General features: G+C 36.0%; 1 protein-coding gene across 19 annotated transcripts in view; it reads right to left on the minus strand.

Annotated features, from left to right (window-relative positions):
* The window catches only part of LOC149573232 (uncharacterized), a 408,940-nt gene that overhangs the window by 129,508 nt on the left and 258,296 nt on the right, over positions 1 to 21,136 (minus strand). For 6 of the 19 annotated variants that reach the window (XR_016360059.1, XR_016360056.1, XR_016360053.1 and 3 more), the window contains 2 exons: positions 2,458 to 2,604; positions 2,210 to 2,375 (listed from right to left, as the gene is read on the minus strand). The exons of 4 other annotated variants lie outside the window; for them this stretch is intronic. The gene's annotated coding sequence lies outside the window, so the exon portion shown is untranslated. 9 more of the 19 variants (XR_016360062.1, XR_016360061.1, XR_016360052.1 and 6 more) reach the window with 7 other exon arrangements.

Here is a 21,136-nt window from a genome sequence, read left to right on the forward strand (position 1 = left end):
AATAATACTCTAGATTTGTGAATACAAACTAATTGACTACATAACTTTACATAGCCTACTTAGAATGAAATGTAATTTTAAAAGTATAAACATGAATTTTGTGTTTGAGGTTGCACACAATAATTCAGTAAATAAAAGTATAAAATATATATGCCCTCCCAAAAGTGTATGGATATTCTAGTTCTCCGTATCGTAGAAGTTAATGATCAAATAAATATTAGTCGTAGAAGATTTGACAGATAAATGAGAGATTTCCTTCAACAATTGAGAGAGCAAATAATAGTAAGGGAAACAGAAATAAATTTGAGTTTGGTGATTGCGTATTAGCACACTTTGAACAGAGCTTTCTGAAAAGATGGAGCCATGTAGAAATCTAAGACAATTTCTGCATATGATGTTGACCTCATTGAGGACATTGTTATTCTTTACTTCAGATGTCATATGCAACGGCTGGAACAACTGCATAGCTTCTACTAGAAAACAAAACAGAAATGAAAAAGCCATAGATTATACAGAAAGATGCTTGCAGACTAACGCGACTACTATAAAAAGCTATTTATTGCATTACACAACAGCTGTGTAGAGACATTTGCAATGGAGGTACACAGCTGCTACAGACTTCTCAATAATAATAATAAAATTATTTTTATGGAAAAGATTTTCAAAATTTAGCTCATGAATAATGACAGAGAGATTTTGTAATGAATATCATCCCTAGAGTTGGATATCTAATTCACGTAATTCTCTAGACAGTTGGATCCCTAATGCTGATTATCTTCTGATTATATAATCTGTGGAAAACCGTACCAGCTCTCAATGAATTCATTCACTTAATTTCATTTCACCAAATTCATCCAAAACTTCTCGACCGCAATTCTTATGATACGAAATCATGACATGCAGCAAAAATAACACTGTCATATTGACATTCCTCTAAAAATTTATGTTACAGATTTTTCTGTCTAGATATGCAAGTGTTTGTCAGAGATTTCTGAAGTCAAACTAATAACATTTTCTTTATAAATCTAAATCTACTCCTGAAAAGCAAAACAGGGTCTTTTCTAACTATAATTTTAGTTTAAGCTTTGATTGGTGAAGAGTACACAAGACCAAGGAATAGGGAATCAAAGCTTGATCATATCACTAGGAAATATAAATTTATTCTTATGGTCAGTTTGGTTACAACCATAGGAATTGAGAATAAGAATGATTATTCCAATAACAGCTACTTTTTGGAATGGACATAAGCTCATTTTAGAAGTAAAATGAGAATATATATTGACACACCAAAAGAAAAATAGAAAACATATTCCTAATTTCCTATGCATATTCCTGTTAGAGAATGATATTGATTGATGAATAGAATGCTCACCTTTCATGACACACTACAATTAAGATAGTTGTGTGTCAATCAATGACCAACAAAAGTGATTTCAACTCTACAATACAACTAATGTAATGCACCGCCCAGAGATCCTTGGAACAAGGATGAAATACAAGCCAAGAACAACAACGCACATGATGAGGGCTCGAAGAAACGACCACTCATCAACAAAACACCAAGTTGGGGTAGAATGCAGAATCCTGAAATTTGGCTAACTCTGAAATCTTAAAGCCTGAAAATTGGCTAAGTTTGGATTTCTAAAGCCCTAAAATTTTCTAAAATCTTTATCTTATTTCGGAGAGGTCTGAAACCTATCTCAAAAGATTCATCGCATATTTAAATTTCAAGGCTTTAGAAATCCAAACTTAGCCAATTTTCAGGCTTCAAGATTTCAAACTTAACCAAATTTCAGGATTCTGCATTCTACCCCACCTTGGTGTTTTGTTGATGAGTGGTCGTTCTTTCGAGCCCTCATCATGTGCGTTGTCATTCTTGACTTGTATTTCATCCTTGTTCCAAAGATCTCCGAACAGGTCATTACAACTAAGATGCTCAATTTTCATAACAGAATACAGTTAAGATGGTTACATATCAATCTGGGTCTATGCTCTATTTGGAAATACCATTATTTCAAAGCCCATAATTAGAAAACAACCAATGAAAACTAACTCTGTGATAATCCATTATCAATTACATATTCCTGTGTGCAGAAACTCAAATAGTACTGATATTAGGCCTGTGTACTAAATCATAAACCTACATAAACCCAGAAAATGAAAAGATTGTCTGTAAGTATATATATATTTTGGGTGTAATGATCCATACCTGGTTCCTGTTGTTATGATTTATGATATTTGATCTGGACGTACACTATGCCTCTGTATCATGGGTCATCTTCACTCACATTTGACCCAAACTCCCCTGCATCTGATCTCAAACTCTTCTCTGCACCTTTTTTATAATGCAATGGGGGTGTCAACCTCAAAACCAGCTGAGTAAAGAAGAAAGAATTGTGAGTTGACCCATTAATATTAACCATTGCAGAAATGAATCAAGGGAAATAATTGGTGTACCAACAGCTATATGTTGGTGATAAGGACTGCCATTGAAAGGGTGCCTTGCTTGTCCTGCACACCTTCCATGCTGTTTATTTTCAATGGGTATCAATCAATTGCAACTTTATCTTCTTTCTTCTGATTGCCTGTATCTTCTCATTGGGCCTGGCAAAAAGATATTGATGGATTAAACTGAACCGTGCTTCAAAAAAAAATCGAGATTAAATGTTTCGAAGTGAACAAGCAAGAAATCCTAGAAGATTGTGTTTTTTTTTCTTCTTAGAAGTGGCTATTGATGAATGTAGTTCAATAGTGTTGAGAAGGTAAAGTAGAAAAGAACATTAATTATGATTGAACCATTGGACAAGAAGAACGTCATTTCGTGAATGACACTGTGTAATATAATGATGGTGGTAATAGTGATACGTTCCCCGTTGGTTGCAATGTGTTATCTCGTTTGGTGAAATTGAACAAGGTATGAGATGATTTGACAAGACAAGATGAACAGGGAAAGTGTATAAAGCTGAAAGGGCCCCTGACCATCTTACCATTATCATTACCTTCCTATTTACGCCGAAGCATTCTAATATACATTGAGCACACGCTTCATTAAAGCCTTGTTGATAATGATTTACCAGATTTTAGCTTTAACGGAATATGTGATTTTCTCCAAAGACTATCCGTGGGTTTGTTTCTATCTCCTTGGAAAAAATAGTGAGTTGATGTGCACGTAAAAGTCTACTTTGTGTCTTCTAGATATATGTATTCCAATCATTTTTCTTTGTTAAAATGATTAAAAGAGGGGTAAAAATTTACTGAAACAAAATAAGATACAAGAGGGAGAGTTCAACTAGGAGCTCTATCCCTACCAACAAGATCATTGAGTCCAGTAGCTAATTGAGGGGATAATTACCCCTTATCCATAGTATTATAATATTGCACATGATTAGAAGCCCATTTAGCCAAACAATTCACAACTCCATTCTATTCCCAAGGAATGTGAGTAAAATGAACAGACTCCAAAGATCTACGCAAGAGGAGAATTTGATTCAGAACTAAAGTCAAGTGCCAACTAACATCTGCAAGTGCCTTCAAAGTAAGAAGGTTCACAATCACTTCGGAGTCAGACTCACAAATAATATTGCATCATCCTCTCAGACAACATTGTTTCGTAGTATGTAAAATTGCCAGAGTCTCCATAAGATTGTTAGTATGACAACCCTTATGAACTAAAAAAAGAAATTGAAGTTCAACAGAGCTACATTGAGTCACTCCCCCAATACTAGGAGGACTAGGATTCCCCTAGGAAGACCAATCAGTGTTGACTTTTAGAACTCCAAGCTGAGGAGGAGACCAACGCCCCTCATAATTCACTCATTGCTACACCAGTCACCTAGTCAGTCTAGCCAAAGTGTGGAACCATTGGCCTCTAGCCATTGTGGCCTGTTAGTAAAGCTAAAAATTAAGGGGACTGCAAATGGAAAGGTCACTATGAGCCATACCCCCATGTAACACACACTTAGGTCCTTTAGAGAATGTATAATCTTCCACAAAAGTTGAATGACTCTGATCCCGACATCTTGAAATATTCATTGATTCATCTCCAACCAAATATGCCAAAGAATAAATGAAGGACAAGCAACCCACCCAACCTGAAGAGGAGAGGCAATAGAGGGGGCACTTCCTAAGCGAACCCAGAGAGAAGACAAGGAAGGAAAATGAAAATAGGGTTTTGCCCCAAGCATTCCACCAAAGGTGTCAAATCTGGATAGAGTAAGAGCATTGGAACAAGAGATGGGAGACAAACTCCCCTCCATTACTGCACAACATATAAACTAAGAGCCCCTATAAACCATGCTTACAAAGATTATCCCATGTAAGACACCGGTTATAGATCACCAACTACATAAAAAAATTACATTTGGACCAAGAAAAGTTATTCCAAACTTGTTTCCACCATGCCACCTTAACATCTCCAAACAATTGTCTAGTAAGCTCGTGGTACCTAGTAGAAACATAGTATTTACTAGAGGCAGTATCCCACACCCCCCCCATACCCCCCCCCCCCCCCCCCCCCCCCCCCCCCCCAAATAAAAAACATCCTAACCCTCCAATGAGCAACACTCCCTAGAAGCCAAAATTTTAGAAAGCTCCTAGTGGTCCTCCTTTGATCACCCAAGAAGCCAATGTGAAGAGTTCTTCCATCTATGCCAACAAAAAGACCCAAGTGATAAGAAGTCCTATAATGAGCCACCTTATCCCATGTACAATCAAGTAAAGAGTCACAGAGGGTTTGTAGACAAGTGAACATGGATAAGATAGGTTTTCATCCCCAAGCATCAGTCCATAACAAAGCCTCAGAGCCTCCCTTACATATCCAAAAAGGTCCTCTCTTAACCAATAGAGCACCCTTCTTGAGAGTATGCCACACCACGTGACCCTGACCTTTCTTGTGGAAGTGAGGAAATAGAGTGAGGATCAACACCCTTGAAATAATTGTAAGTGATTATGTAGGCCCAAAGTTGATTTAGTCCGAAGCACCATCGCTAATAAATCTTAGCAACCAAAGATTGGCTACTCAATATAGCAGAGTGTATGCCAAGACCATCCTCCTTAGGCCTAAAAATAATTGTCCAACTAATTAAATTTCATTTCGAATTATGCAAATTACCACTTCAAAGGAATTGTTGAGAAAGAGCCGCAAACTCCGGGAGCAAGTAGACATGAGCTGCCTGAACCATGCTTCTATAAATAGGTAAAGCCTAAAATAACAAGTTGAAGAAGAGTGACTCAAGCCACAGTAGAAAGCCATTTACGAGTCCAATGATTTACCTTCTCTCAAATCTTGTTAAAAAAATCCTTCGAGAAGAGTCGTGGCTGCCTAGAAACAACTATAGCAATGCCAAGGCATGTCAAAGGGAGCAACCCAATATGGAAGCACAAAATATTAGCAATCCTCCATTGAATAGGCTCTAGCATGTTAAAAGATATATATTGATGATTTATGGTCATTAAATTTTTTTCCTAACATCGCCAAGTTGATATCTAGAGTATAAGGTCATAGCCTCTTGGACCTCAACAATTCTTGCAAGTGCAATGTCATGAACAAATTGAAGATGAGAAAGAGAAGGTAACCCATTATCCTAATGCAATCCCTAAATTAAGTTCTAACATACCTAAAACTTAATGAATTTTCCCAAAACATAAAAATAAAAAGATAGGGTGGAGAGGATCACCTAGCGGTGACCCCTAGATGCCAAATAACTGGGATGGTTGGCCATTAAGAGGAATAAAGACTGAAGTAGAAGTAACACAATTCATAATCTAGCTCATCCATTCTGGGCTAAAGCCAAAGGCAAGAAGAACTTTTGGAAGGAAATTTCATTTGACTCTATCATAGGCCTCAGCCATATCGTGCTTAATAAACATAGATCGTTCACTTGAAGTAGCCATAAAGTGGATAGCCTTAGTAGCAATAACCACCCCATCAAAACTTTGTCTTCCTATGACAATGTCTCCTTGGTCTTCTAAGATAATAGTAGGGAGCCATCGTTTAAGCCTTTCACTAATTAGATAAGTAATAACTTTGTAGACCACATTACACAAAGAAATAGATGTGAAGAAATCTAGTTGATTAGCCCCTTTTTTTATGGAATAAGAAACAAGAAAGTAGAGTTCAAGTCCCAGATCATCTACTTACTAGAGTATGATTCATGTACTACCTCCAAAAAATCCTAATTAATAATGTCCCAGAGTTCCTAAAAGAATTCAACAAGAAATCTATCAGGGCCAGGATCTTTTCCCTTATGCATACCAAAGACCACCTCCTCCAACTCAACCAAAGAGAGTAGTTGCATGAGGTAAGCATTCATTTCTTGGGTGACAAGTGAAGGAATATAAGATAAGATAATATTCTCTTCATTGTCAACTGGAGGAGAATCCTTAGAAAAGAAGACAAAAACCAGCTAGCGTCCTAGAACAATGATGACAATGAAGAAAGTTGCACACCCTCTGAATTAACCAAAGAATAAATATAACTCTAATTTTGTCGAGATTGCATAGTTTTATGAAAAAGGGTAGTGTTCTTTTTGTCTTCCTGAAGTCAATCAACTCTAGGATTATACTTCTATTATATTTCCTCTCTAAGTTCCCATTCTTCTAAATCTTTCAAAGAAACGTATTCAACTTTTTCAAGAGCCTCAAAGAAGCCAAGATCGTGAATCTATTTAGTAATGGCACCAAGATGCTCCCGAGCTTGCCCCTTCATACCATAGAGGTTTCTAAACCATTCTTTGTTCAATTTCTTAAGTCTCATTTTGACATATTGATTTGTATTTAGAAAAATAAAACATAGTAGTACCATAGGTGAGGGCACCATCTCTCCACTAGCACACAATAAGAACATGAAGAGAAGAGTCCTGAAGCCACATAAATTAAAACGTGAATGCAAGATTTTTTGGAGTAAACACCTGAATAGAAGAAAATTTAATTGGCCAATGATCAAAACCCCTCAAATCCAAACTTTCAAAAGACAAAGTGAGGGAGGCACTTACCCAGAAGAAGGAAACCAAGAATCTATCCAAACATTTAGAAATAGCTTCAACTCCAAACCTTCTATTATTCCAAGTAAAGAGTTGATTAGCTAGCTTAATACCAAACAAATGCAAAAGATCAATATTTTTGCAAAGAAGATCAATTGACAACCTCAACCAAGCCAACCCACCCCTCTTCTCCTCAAGACACAAAATTGAATTGAAATCTCTTGTTAAAATCCAACAATGGAGAGGATGACAATTTCTAACATACCAGATGTGTGACCAAAGTCCTACCTTCCCCACAAAATCAATAGGACCATACACATTAGTAATCAGGATTATCTCCTAAGAAATCAAAGAAGAGGTCACCATAGTAAGGGTTGAGTGAGAAGACACCCAACAAAGAGGGTAACTTTTATGTGGATCCCAAAAACTACCCAAACCACCAGCACTCTCCATAGCCCCAACACATTGGCATTATCTATAAGGCCCTAGCTAAGAATTTAAATATTGTGAACCTGATAAAAAAAACTTAATGGATGGAAAACAAGATGTGTGAAATTGTATGATTGATGGGATCACTTCTCTTTAAAAAAGCCCTTCCCCATCCAACCAATATTTGGGAATTATTATGGCTAGTATTTGATTCCTATCCCAAGGAATCAATGAGGTCATAGAGGAGTATGAGAATTATAATAACTATTGGAAATATAAATGGAGTAACTAAGAGGTGGGGTGAATCAATTACCACAAAAACAAATCCACATATCCCTTAAATGTCCGATAAAACTAATTACTGATGTCACTCATTAAACATATAGAAATTGCTATAACTCGGTAAATGTAGTGCATGTTAACTTTAATAGATCTTAAATATTCACAGTGATTAACATGAAAGCATAAAAGAAATGACATGAACACATGAGACACCAGATTTAACATGGAAACCCAATATGGAAAAAACCACCAAGTAACTAGCTACTAATTTTCACTCTTTTGAAGTGAGCCCTGTTAGGAGCCAATTTGGTTAAAGGTTACAAAACACACTATTAGGTGTGACCTTGTTAGAGGATTTAATCACCCTATTAGGAGTAGCCTTGCAAGAGATCTTTAGAACAATTCAATGGAACTGTCACCTTGTTAAAGGATTTACGACTGGCTATTAAACCAACTCTACTGAGAGATTTTGGAATCACTACTACAATGGTAAGAAAGTAACAATGAAATGACCTGAAAGAGATGCAATTGAATTGGTGATTATAGATCTCCATTCTACTTCACACTAGATCCTTCCTGATCAAATGTAACTTTGCTGCTCCTCAAGGATATCTAACCATCTTTCAAATTCGCTCACACTTTCCTCTTCAAACAATCAATACACTTGCATACTCACTCATACTTTAGAATCTCAACTTGACTTTACATTTATACCATTTAGATTATCAAGTCGGCTTAATTAAAACTTACAATGACCAATAATCATTACCTCAGTCGGCTAGAATCAATACTTGAAAAAATTAAACTTTATATCCCAAATTAATAAAAGTCCTTTATTGGCCAACTTTGCTCGGTTAACACTGATCCTAAAATGATTTCCTGTGTTAACCAATAGATGTTTGGTTAATACTGCAAATTTTCAAAATCCTTTGGCAACCAAGTGAGCTTGGTAGACACTGACTCTGACCAGTTTTTCCTTCGTTAACCATGAGAGCTCGGTTAACACTACTTTTTGCCATAATTTTCTTCGACACCCAAGTGAGCTCGATAAACATTGAATTCCTAGAATAATCTCCAGGAATGCTCGATAGATAAGGAAAATCACCTTGCTAACCAAGTAAGCTTGGTAAGCACTGCCTGCCAACTAATATGACATTTGTGTAACATCAAAGACAACACACAATTAGACAGTTGTATCCAACAATCTCCCTCTTTGGCATTGATGGCAACACAATATGTCATAGCACAATGAAATTTAAGAATAAATCTTTCTCTGTTAGAGATTTACTCCCTCTTAGATTTTATGCCACAAACTTCTCTAATGCAGTAATCTCCCTCTATGAAGGAATTACATAGCTTCTTCTCCAAATAGATATGACAGTAAACTCTCCTTCTTTGACAACACATGCCAAAGACAACACATACCAAATGAGTATCAATGTACCTTGAGTACTGATTCATATGCAATGTTCTCTTGACTATGCTGCATCAATTGATAGATCTTCAACTTGGTTCATGTTGATGCATCACTAAAACTTTATTTTAGTGAGCTTCAGATAGGGGAATGACCCCTAACTTACCTCTTAAATACAAGAATGCATCCTTAGGTAATGGCTTGGTGAATATGTTTGCAATCTATTTTTTTGTATGGACATATTCCAATCTGATTTCTTTATCCTGCACCAATTCCTTGACAAAGTGGTATTTTATAGCGATGTGCTTGGTTTTGAAATGCATCACTAGATTCTTTGATATGTTAATTGCACTTGTATTATCACAAAACATGACAATTGATTCTTTGATCTCAACCTTCATGTCTTCCAACAACTGTTTGAATCAAACAATATTGGAACAGTTCACTGTTGTTGCAACATATTCTACTTCTGTTGTAGATTGGGATGTGCAATTTTTCTTTTTGCTTGTCCAAGATACAAACCTTTTACGAAGAAAGAATGCTCCACCACTTGTACTCTTTCTATCATCAATATTTCCTACCCAATCAGCATCAGTAAACACTTAAGTCTAGATTTTGTCTAAGTTTATACCACAAGCCATAATCTTCAATACCTTTCAAGTATCTCAAGATCCTTTTGATTGCTATCATATGATTTTCTCTTAGTTTTGCCGAAAATCTTGCCACTATACCAACTGCAAGAGCAATATTAGGCCTTATATGAACTGCATACTGTAATTTTCCAATCATTAATCTGTATAAGGTCTGATCTACCTCTTTTGAGTTGTCATCTTTGATAAGCTTTAATCCAGTACACACGGGGTTCCAGCTGGTTTTGAATCTTCCATACCAAACTTCTTGAGTATCTCCTTGATATACTTAGACTAAGTGATGTAGATACCATTCTTGCTCTGTTGTATCTGAAGATCAACAAAGAACTTTATCTCACCAAACATAGACATTTCAAATTCTTTGTTCATTTTCTCTAAAAATTCTTTGCATATATCATCATTTCCTATAAATAAAGTATCATCCACAAATATTTCTACCAAAACAATCTTGTTATCTAGTCCTCCCTTGATGTACAAACTATTGTTATCATTAGTTTTTTGAAAACCAATCTGAATAAGGTAGTTATGCAATTTCTCATACCATGCTCTAAGAGCTTTTCTCAGACCATATAATGCTTTATGTAATTTGCAGACCATGTCCCTTTTGTCTGGATCAACAAAACTTTTACGTTGTTCAATGTAGACTTCTTCATCAAGAATACCATTGAGAAATGTAGATTTGACATCCATCTGATATACCTTAAATCCTTTATGTACTACATATGCAAGCAAGGTCCTGACACCTTCCAATCTTACAATAAGAGAAAATGTTTCACCATAATCAATGTCTTCTTCTTGAGAATATCCTTTACACACCAATCTAGCTTTGTTTCTTGATACCTTACCATCTTCATTTTACTTATTCTGAATACTCATTTGGTTCCAATCACATTTTTATCTTTAGGCCTAGGTACAAGAGTCCAAGTTTTGTTCTTCTCTATTTGTTCTATCTCTTCATTCATAGCCTCAATCCAACTTTCATTTTCCAATGCATCTTTGACATTTCTAGGTTCAAAATCAGCAAGTAAACAAGTACCTTCTTATTTATCTCCAATAATCTAATCTAGTGCATGATGCTTCTTAATGTACTTGGCCAACATAGGTTCCTGCCTTTTGAATGAATTGCATTGCCATCCTCTTGAACTTCAACTTCAAGTTCTGGCTGCTCAGACTTGGTAGGCATTAGCTCGATTACTTTAGAATGTGACTCGAGTCCTTGTGACTCAATTTGAACTTCTTGCAACTCGGTGATTGAGAAAGGCTCAGGAGTAGAAGTCTCCTAATTGACAGATGTGTTTGGCAATGTATCAAGTTCAATATAAACAAATCTCTTATAATCTTCTAGTTCCTTTTTTCTTTCTTCTTCAATCCTTTCTGCAGACTCATCGACTTTCACATATGCACTTTCTCTGATTTTTTGAGTAGACAAATTGAAACATCTATATGCCTTACTCTTGCAAAAATATCCTAAAAATATACCTTCATCACCCTTCACATAAAGCTTGTCTTTTCTAGATTCTTTCAAGATATAACATTTACTTCCAAATACTTTCAAGTAACTTACATTGGGTTTATAACCATATCATAACTCATAGGGAGTTTTAAATGAGTCCTTCTTCAACTGTACTTGATTTAAGGTATGAACTGTAGTGCTGATAGCTTCCTTCTAGTATTTGATAGAAATGTTATTTTCAATCATTAGAGTCCTTGCACAATCCATGATAGATCTATTCCTTCTTTCAGCTATTCCATTCTGCTCGGGAGTTCTAGGGGCTGATACCTATCTTTTGATTCATCTTTCAATGCAAAAGTTATTGAACTCATTGGAGATGAATTCACCACCTCTCTCTGATCTTAAGCATTTCAATCTTTTCCCTATTTCTTTTTCTACTCTTGCCAAATACCATTTGAATTTCTCAAATGCTTCTGACTTCTTTCTTAGATACACATTCTAGAGTAGTCATCAACAAAAATAATAAAGAATTTTTCTCCACTATAACTCTCAATTCCAATAGGTCCACATAAATCAGTATGCACAATTTCTAAGATTTCTTCAGACTAATAGTTTTTACTTTTAAAACTAGTCTTTCCCATTTTACCAATCTGACGATTCTTGCATAAACCAACATCAGATTTCTTTAAAATAGGAATGCCTCTTACTTTCCTAAATTTGCTTATCTTCAGCATGTTATCAAAATTTACATGACATAACCTGTTGTGCCATAACCAATTTCCTTCAACTTGAAAAATAAAACATGAGCACTCACCAAGATCAAGATAAAACAAGTTACCTTTTATTTGTTTGCCTGATCCAATCACTTTTCCTTTGTCATCCAGCAGTCTTTCCTTGCCATGCATGAATTCCACCTTGAATCCAATGTTGATTAGCTGTGCTACACTCAACAGATTATGTTTTAGTCCTTCAACCCAATAGGCATTTTCAGATACAAGTTCTTTGGTTAATGAGATTTGTCCTCTTCCTTTTATGCAACAAGGTTCATTGTTCTCAAATCTTACACTATCACCATCATAGTCTTCAAAGTGTTCAAACTTTTTTTTGTCACCAGTCATATGATGTGAACATCCACTATCTATGATCAATGTATCATTTTTGCTTACATGAGAGATAAGTGCCATCTTATCTTCATCATCATCATTAGATTCATCATTCATAGCAATGTAAACTATTTCATCTTCACTATTATTAGAATCTTTAGCTATAAAACATGTTTTCTTACTTTTGTTCTTGAATGATTTGAAATCCTTCTTGCCATTGCACTTGTGACCTTTCTTCTCATCCTTGCTAGCTTTGTTTGGCACCTGGCAGCAATATGACTAATTTCTTCACATGAAAAATAGATTAGGGAAACTTTACCTTTGTATTTTCCTCTACCTCTAGAATATTTCTTTACAAGTAAAGCTTCAACAACTTCAAGATCACTGTCAAAAATTTCCTCAAATTCTTCTTCACTTTCTGATTGAGTGTACTTTATTTTCTTTCCTTTTTCTTTAAGTGAAAGTTTGGCCTCAAATGCAGATTCAATATTCTTGGAAGCTAGAACATAATTGTCATAGTTATCTACCTCAAAGGCTGTCAATCTTCCTACCAAGGTATCCAAAGTTATCTTATGATTTGTCTCACATCTTTTTTCTTGAATTATAGATACTCTAATTGCATAAATGAGAAGCAATGTTCTAAGAACTTTACTTACAATAGTTTCTTCCTTAATCTCTCCTCTTGAAGCTTTTGATTGCACTGACACTTGCTTTGATCCTTTCAATATATTTGGCAATGCTTTCTTCCTCTCTCATTCTCATCTGATCAAATTATCCTCTAAGGCTTTCTGCTTTGGCTCTCCTCACATTGTCATCACCAACATAAATATCTTTTAGCTTGTTCCACATTTCAAAGGCAGTTTTGCAGTCTTCGACATCATCAAATTCCTCATAGCTTAGAGTAGATGCAATGTCTATCATCATGGTGTTATGAGTCTTTTTCTCAACAATGTCACCAATAGATAATGTACCAAAAGGATTCGTGTATTTTTCATCAAGGTATTTCAATCCTAAATCACCAATGGAAGTTAGATGAATCCTCATGAGACCCTACCATGCTGAAAAGTTACCTCTATTAAGCCTTGGAATTTCCTTCTTGTAAGACATCCTGATCTTTAGCTTAGGTCCTTGAAACCTTTCTTGCAAGCACCAAAAGCTTTGATACCAATTTTTGGAAATATAGATGGAGTAACTGAGAGGGGGGTGAATCAATTACCACAAAAAAATCCACAGATCTATTAGATGTCTAATAAAACTAATTACTGTTGTCACTCAGTAAACATACGGAAATTGTCGCAACTCAGTAAATGTAGTGTATGTTAACTTTATCAGATCTTAAACATTCACAATGATTAACATGCAAGCATAAAAGAAATAACATGAACACATGAGACACCAGATTTAACATGGAAACTTAATATGGGAAAAACCACCAAGTAACTAACTACTGATTTTCACTCTTTTGAAGTGAGGCCTTGTTAGGAGCCAACCTAGTTAAAGGTTACAAAACACACTGTTAGGTGTGACCTTCTTAGAGGATTTAATCATCCTGTTAGGAGTGGCCTTGCAGGAGGTCTTTAGAACAATTCAATGGAACTATCACCTTGTTAGAGGATTTACAACTAGCTATTAAACCAACTCTGCTAAGAGATTTTGGAATCACTGCTACAATGGTAAGAAAGTAACAATAAAATGACCTGAAAGAGATGCAACGGAATTGCTGATTACAGATCTTTGTTTTGCTTCACACTAGATCCTTCCTGATCAAATATAACTTTGTTTCTCCTCAAGGATATCTGACCATCCTTCAAATTCATTCACACTTTCCCCTTCAAACAATCAATACACTTGCATACTCGCTCATACTTTAGAATCTCGACTTTACATTTATACCATTCAGATTATCAAGTTGGCTTAATTACAACTTACAATGACCAATAATCATTACCTTAGTTAGCTGAAATCAATATTTGAAACAATTAAACTTTATATCCCAAATTAATAAAAATCAAGGTCACCGGGAGACGGGGAGACTTTGAGGTCTCCGGTACTGGTACTGGTACCAGTACGGCAATTTTTCAAATAGGAGACGGGGGTACTTGGAGACGGCAATTTTATTTTATTTTATTTTATTTAATAGTTTAAACTTTAAGAGTCTAATACTAAAAGTAAATACAAAATTTCAAATTTTCAAAATAGTAATACCGTAAGACTAAAAGACTAAAGTAAATAATAAATTAATAATACTAGTGTTGTCACATTAAAAATTAAAATAGATTCATAGAGTCAAACTGTCAAAGATTATAATAATAATAAGCAGTCAGATACAGAAGTACATTATTGAAATAGATTTTAAAACCTGACAAATTGGCATTGCTACAAAAAAATTGTGAAAATTATTGAATTATTCAACATTGATGCATGCATAGAGACACACATAGGATTTCTATTTTCTAACTAAGAGTTAGGATTGCTTAGTTTAAAAGGGAGTAAATCATTTTGTAATAGTGTTTTTTTTCCAGTTACACAGATTCAACTAACAAAGATTCCTATATTGGTACTAGGATATTGCCAACAGCAAATAAACAGGTACGAATAACAAGTACGATTTATACATCAAACTGAAACATGATATCCTCTTGAAAAAATAGAAATATGGGACCAAATACATTCATGTTAACATACATAAAACCTCTAGTCTATCACTGTTATTGCTGAGTCTTTATCAGCAAATAGATGCTTGGTTTTCATGAGGAATAATACTATTATCAAGCATTTGCATATGAGATGTAATACTATCTTCTAATGCACTAACAACAGTTTTTGCACCCTAATTCCTCAGCCGCATAAATTTATGTGATTTGGGATCTTTACTGCAATCCTGTACAGCTTCCAATATGTTGTCTTAGACTTGTATCGTGTTCCTGTAGGTGACGTACATCACCAAGCAGTTGTTATGAAATTCATATAGTACCTTAGATTTTTGCATTAAAAACATTTAAATGAGGGCTAAAATATATAAAATTATTTAATATTATATTTTACATTTATATTTTATCAGGAGACTTCGGGGAGACTTCACTTTTTGGATTAGGAGACGGGGAGAATTCAGGAGACTTCGTCATGAAGTCTCCAACCTTTTTTGAGGTCTCCGAAGACGCGAAAAGTCTCCGAGATGCGTCTCGGTCTCCGAGACGCCACTTTTAGGGGGGAGACGGGTCTTCTGGTAACCATGATAAAAATCCTTTATTGGCTGACCCTGCTTGGTAAACACTGATCCTAAAATGATTTCCTGTGTTTACCAACAGATGCTTAATTAACACTGCGAACTTGCAAAATCCTTTGGCAACCAAGTGAGCTCGGTGGACACTAACTCTAGCCAACTTTTCCTTCCTTAACCATGAGAGCTCGGTTAACACTACTTTTTGCCATAATTTCCTTCAATGCCTGAGTGAGCTCGGTAGACATTAAATTCGCAAAGTAATCCTCAAGAATGCTTGGTAGATAAGAAAAATTGCCTTGCTGACCAAGTGAGCTTGGTAAGCACTGTCTGCCAAATAATTTGACATTTGTGTAACATCAAAGACAACACACAATTAGACAATTGTATCCAACAATAACATGTTGGAAGGGACCCTCGATATGTTGTATGATAGAGTCAAGGTGATGGTAGCTATTAACAAGACAACAATGGATAACTCTAAGAAAAACTAATAAAATTGAATGAACAAGAGGATGCACTTCAATTTCTAAGGGACTTCTTTTCTCTCTCATCTATTGGTATAAGATCAGCTAAAATGGGACATAGAAAAGATATAGGTTCCAATATGGAGCTTGTTGTTGTTGTTGGTGATCTAGACAAAGCTACTATTCCAAGCCCTATGACTAGATTCTAACGTAAAGAAAAGGGAAATAATCTTGTTGATAGTATAGTCAATAAGGTCACGAGTATTTATTAGGATGTTCTTCAAAAGAATCAAGAATTAATTAATTCTTTGTAGTTTTTTGGGCTTTGGTCCCATGGTTTGGTGTTTTGTTTACTAGTTGGTTAGTAGTGAGTTTTTTTTGGTTTTGGATTTCTTTTTTATACAATTTGACACTATTTATTTGGATGTTGGGTTTTTGAAACCTCTAAAACCAATTTCCTTTTAATAAAAAAAATAAGTCCAATGCTCTTAAATGTAGTGTCTCTCATGTTTGCAATCTGTACATTTTTTATTTTGGTTTGAGAGATAATTAATACTCTTATTATATGTACTTTGAGATGACTTGAGGGTCGAATGTTATATTTTGATTCAATACCGTAGATGCTATACTGCTATGCTATTTAGTTTATCATTTTTGCATGTTGATGCTATTTTGAGATGACAATGGATCTATGATGATATCTGGTTATATGGTTTATTGGACATATTTGTTGATTATGTTATGAGATGGATTCTATGCTATGGTTATTTACTACATTCTTGTTCTTTGCACTTTCTACAAATGAGAGTGATGTAAATGGAATAATTAGTTAATTAATGTTTTAATTGCTTCGGCTATTATATTATATACAATTGCACTTGATTGTGTGTTTTAGTGTGCAAGAATTATATCCCTAGCAATGGCCTATGGAGTTAGTGATTTCGTTGTTCATATTTTACCAATGTCATCCTTGTATGGTTGATGCACCCTTATTTTAACTGTTTCTATTAAACCTTTTAGTGATTAGTAAATTCGAACTCATCTACATTATGTGAGTAGACCAGTGAGCGTGTCTATGCATTTAGAAGTTCGCATTTGTCATGAAAGTGTTAAGTTATTTTTTGTGATTTTAGGTTTTCAAGTTTTAAATCTTTTCGGATTTAATTTTTTACAACTTTGCCTTAGGTGAATTTCCATTATGGATAATAACCTATTTTCGTTTGGGTAAATTCAGAGTTTACCTACTCCAACTGGCTATTTTTCATAATTGACTATTCACTCGAAAAGTGAATAAGTATTGGAAAAGTGAATTCATTATGGACTTCTCACTTTTTAGAAATAGAAATTTGATAGCCATTTTGGAAATCCTCTTCTAAAGGATTCTTCTTTTGTTCATTCTGAGAACTGTGAGCGTGGGTTTTCCGCGAGATCAGTCTCATTGGATCCGGCTTGGGGAGACCTTGCTTTGCCACCACTTTTGACAGTTTCAGCGAGCTCATTATTTTACTAGGCTGTTTACAAATTTTGCCCCTTTTTCTATCAGGTAGGGCCTTTTCGTTTTATTTCTTTTTCTCTGTTTCAGCTTCTATTTTCTAGTAGTAGTATCTTAGGAGGTTGAGAACTGGTGTTCCCCTCTATTTCTATTTGCTGGTTTTGCCCGGTTGGTCGGGTATGAACATTTTCCCTATTTTTGAAATGGGGGTTTGGGGTTTTGAACCGTTATGCTGGTTGTTTTTCCATATGGTGTCCGATTTCATTTATTTTTGGATTTTCAAAGTTTTTGCACCCAAAGGCCAAATGGGTTTTAATTTCAAATTTTTTCCAAAATTGGGGTTTTTACCTCATTTTGTGTGCCGCCCTATTTGATCAAGTTTTCTTGACACAATGTGGGTCATGGACGTGGATGATTTGTTGGAATATCCGTCAGACCACTTTTGTACTTTGTGTTGGATTGGGATGCATGCTGCATCTGTCCTCTCAATGTTGTTTATTGGTTGAGTGACTTTTTGCTTTGTTGTCTCATCTAGTCCTTTTGGTATGATCTTTGTGATGGTGGTGTACCACACACGAGTACATCTGTAGGGTGACCTGTGGGGCCCGATCTTCCGTGGTATTTCCAAAAGTTGTGATCATTTGGGATGGGTTTGGAATTTGCATGCCTATGGGCACTCATCATTGGATGAGCATGGGTAGCATATGGAGGGGGCTTCTACCTTGCAGCCTAGTGATCATTGTGCCTAGAGAATTGGCGAAGGAAGCTTTAATTAAGTGATAATTAAATAAAATATTGGGTGGTAATAAAGTTAAGATAATAAAAGATGTGGGGTGCTAGAGCCTTTCCATTGAGGGATGTTGAATCTACACAAGTCTGAGCTTGGACTTTTCGATGCCAAGCGAATCTCCATGATGTCAGCCCCTACTTAGTAGCCCATTGAGATGTCTGACCAAGACCTATAGTTTATGCATTGTCTATGTCTTGGATTCAGTCATCATATTGCTTGGCGTGTGTGTTAGCCATGGATGTTTGTTTTGCATGTGTTTGTGGTTGGATCATTATCTCCATCAGCACGATGGGTGTGCGCCTATGGGTGCCACGTGGATGGGAGGCATAGCTACCTTCACCACTGCAAGGAACTGGTGTACAAAGACGATCTATTGTTCTAGCATGATCATGGTTGGATGTGTTCACTTGGTACTTCAAGTTCTGGAGTGTGCTTCTTGTGATGTATGCTTTCGTTGGGATGTTTGTTTATCATGTTAGATGATCTTAGTTTTGATGCATTCCTTATTATGATGATTAGCATGTAACAGGTGATGTTATCTACATCCAAGTTTATCTTATGGTTTACTACTAGCATGTTAGATTTCCTTATGCTTTTGTTGTTAGCATGTTTTAGTGGTGATGTCCCTATTATGACAGTACTGACGATCTGATCGGTGGCTTGGAATGTTACATAGGAGGGATGGCCAGGGCCCACAATAGTCTTATGATGCCATTGACGGTTGGGAGGAACCACGTACTTAGTTTGGTTATTTTGTTCATTGCAATATTAATTAAGTTATTGCGATGTTGCTTCCGTACACTATGATGTTTACTTCAGTATTTTTCCCTTCACTACTTGTTAGATGGTTAGATGTAGATTAGGTCTTCCAGTAGTGTGTTCGAGTGGTTCATGCCTTGAGTTGTGGATCCAGTACTCCCTGGTGTGGAGGTTTTGAACTCAATTTTAGTCTGTTGTTTGTCTTTAGTGTTTCTTGAGTCTTCAGGGTGACCATTTATCAACATGGTAAGATACAATATTGTATTGCACACCCATTGAAATTGTATTGTGTGTCCCCTATTTCTATCGCACACCTCTTGGAGAAATATCGTGCAATACTTTCTAGTATCGCACCTCCTTGTAAGAAATTTCATATGATACCCTTGTAGTATCACATGCCTTCAAGAGAAGTATCATCCAGTCCTTGAAAGTGTCACCCTCCTTCTTTAGGAATGTCATGCGATACTTTCTAATTTTGTATTAAAGTATCACTTGGGTTTTGTAAAAACATGTGTGGGCGGGCAGCGGGCACTTTTCAGTCTGATTCGAACCTTTTGGGAGTTGATTCGGGTACCCTCTTCGGTATTTTTCAACCCTATGGTTTTGCATTTTGAATTTGGGATGTATTTGATTCGAATTCAATTTTTGCATCTTTAATTTTCAGTCTTTTGGTCAGTAGTGGTGTTTGGAGATTCGTTGGCTGCCGGGATGGTGGTTCAATCTCCCGTTGCAATCTTTGTGATCCGTGTAAGTTGTGTTCGAAATATTCAAGATATGACAAGTTACTGAGAGGGGAGGGGTGAATCAGTAACTTTTAAAATTTCAAACAATAAAACTACATACTGATATATTCACCATTCATCCAAGTAACCTACTATAAGCATGAAACAAAATCATTTGCAACACTTGAACACACAGATTTGGTGACCCAGAAACCTTCCAAATAGAAAGTAAAACTGGGGTGGGGATGAAACCCACAAAGCTTCGTTACTGCAGTATGAAGTTGGCCGGTTAAGGCTTACAATGACCACTTCTGGTGATCTGCCCTGTTAGGAGCACAAAGGATTGCTAGATCCACCTTGTTAGAGGATTTACAAACATACAATAAAGTATGCACTCTGTTAAGAGATTTACAAAAGACTGTTAAGTCTACCTTGTTAAAGGATTTACAAAAACTGATTCACCTGTTAGAATGAAACAGTGGATCTGATTACAACTGATTGCTAATAAGATCCGCTATGCTCTGATTCACCTTGATGTGATAGATAAAACTTTTCTGCTCCAAAACTTGACCTTGCTGAATACCTTCACAACTCAGCACACATACTTTCACACGCATGTATTTCTTTCACACTTTCACATTTTCATTCATTACCATTACATTTGAATGATACAATACATTGCATATATATACCATCCAAATAAACAATACATGCAAGGTCGGCCAAAACAACAAGTGCAAATCTCTATACAAAGTCGGACCGAGGTAAAAACTTGGGTTCACTGAACTGACTCGGTGTCCTTCTGATACTCGGCGTCCACTGCATTACTCGGCATCGTCATGCACTCGATAGAAGTGAAGGCACGGTCCATACTAAACACTTTGAGTAGTTCTGAACTCGGTAACCACTGGAGACTCGGTAGAAGAGATGTCACTCGGTGAACACTTCTATTTGAACTGTAGCTCGGTGATCAAAGGAAACACTCGATAGAACCTTGTGACTCGGTGATAGTTAGTTTCCTTGATAACCGTCTGAGCTCGGTAAAATTAATTTCCTTGATAACCTCAGGAGCTCGATTATCACGAAGTTCTCGGTCAATACTAAGTACATCTTCACTTGGTCAAAACTGATTCCTTTCTTTACCTCGAACACTCGGTAAACACTGGATGCTTTGTTCACCTCGATCACTCGTTAAACACTGACTTCTTTGTTCACCTCGATCACTCGGTAAACACTGAGAACTAGGTAAAGCTTGGCTTACAAAAGAATGTCCGGTGAGAGCTCGGTAAGCATTCAGAATCCAATAAGTGTTGTAACTAATGACAAAAATGTATCATAATGCCAACAAGTTTTTGACATGTGCACTTACGCTTGT

The sequence above is a fragment of the Cupressus sempervirens genome, chromosome 2, assembly GCF_028749045.1.
Source record: "Cupressus sempervirens isolate cs-2001-9-10 chromosome 2, ASM2874904v1, whole genome shotgun sequence".
Taxonomy (NCBI): domain Eukaryota; kingdom Viridiplantae; phylum Streptophyta; class Pinopsida; order Cupressales; family Cupressaceae; genus Cupressus; species Cupressus sempervirens.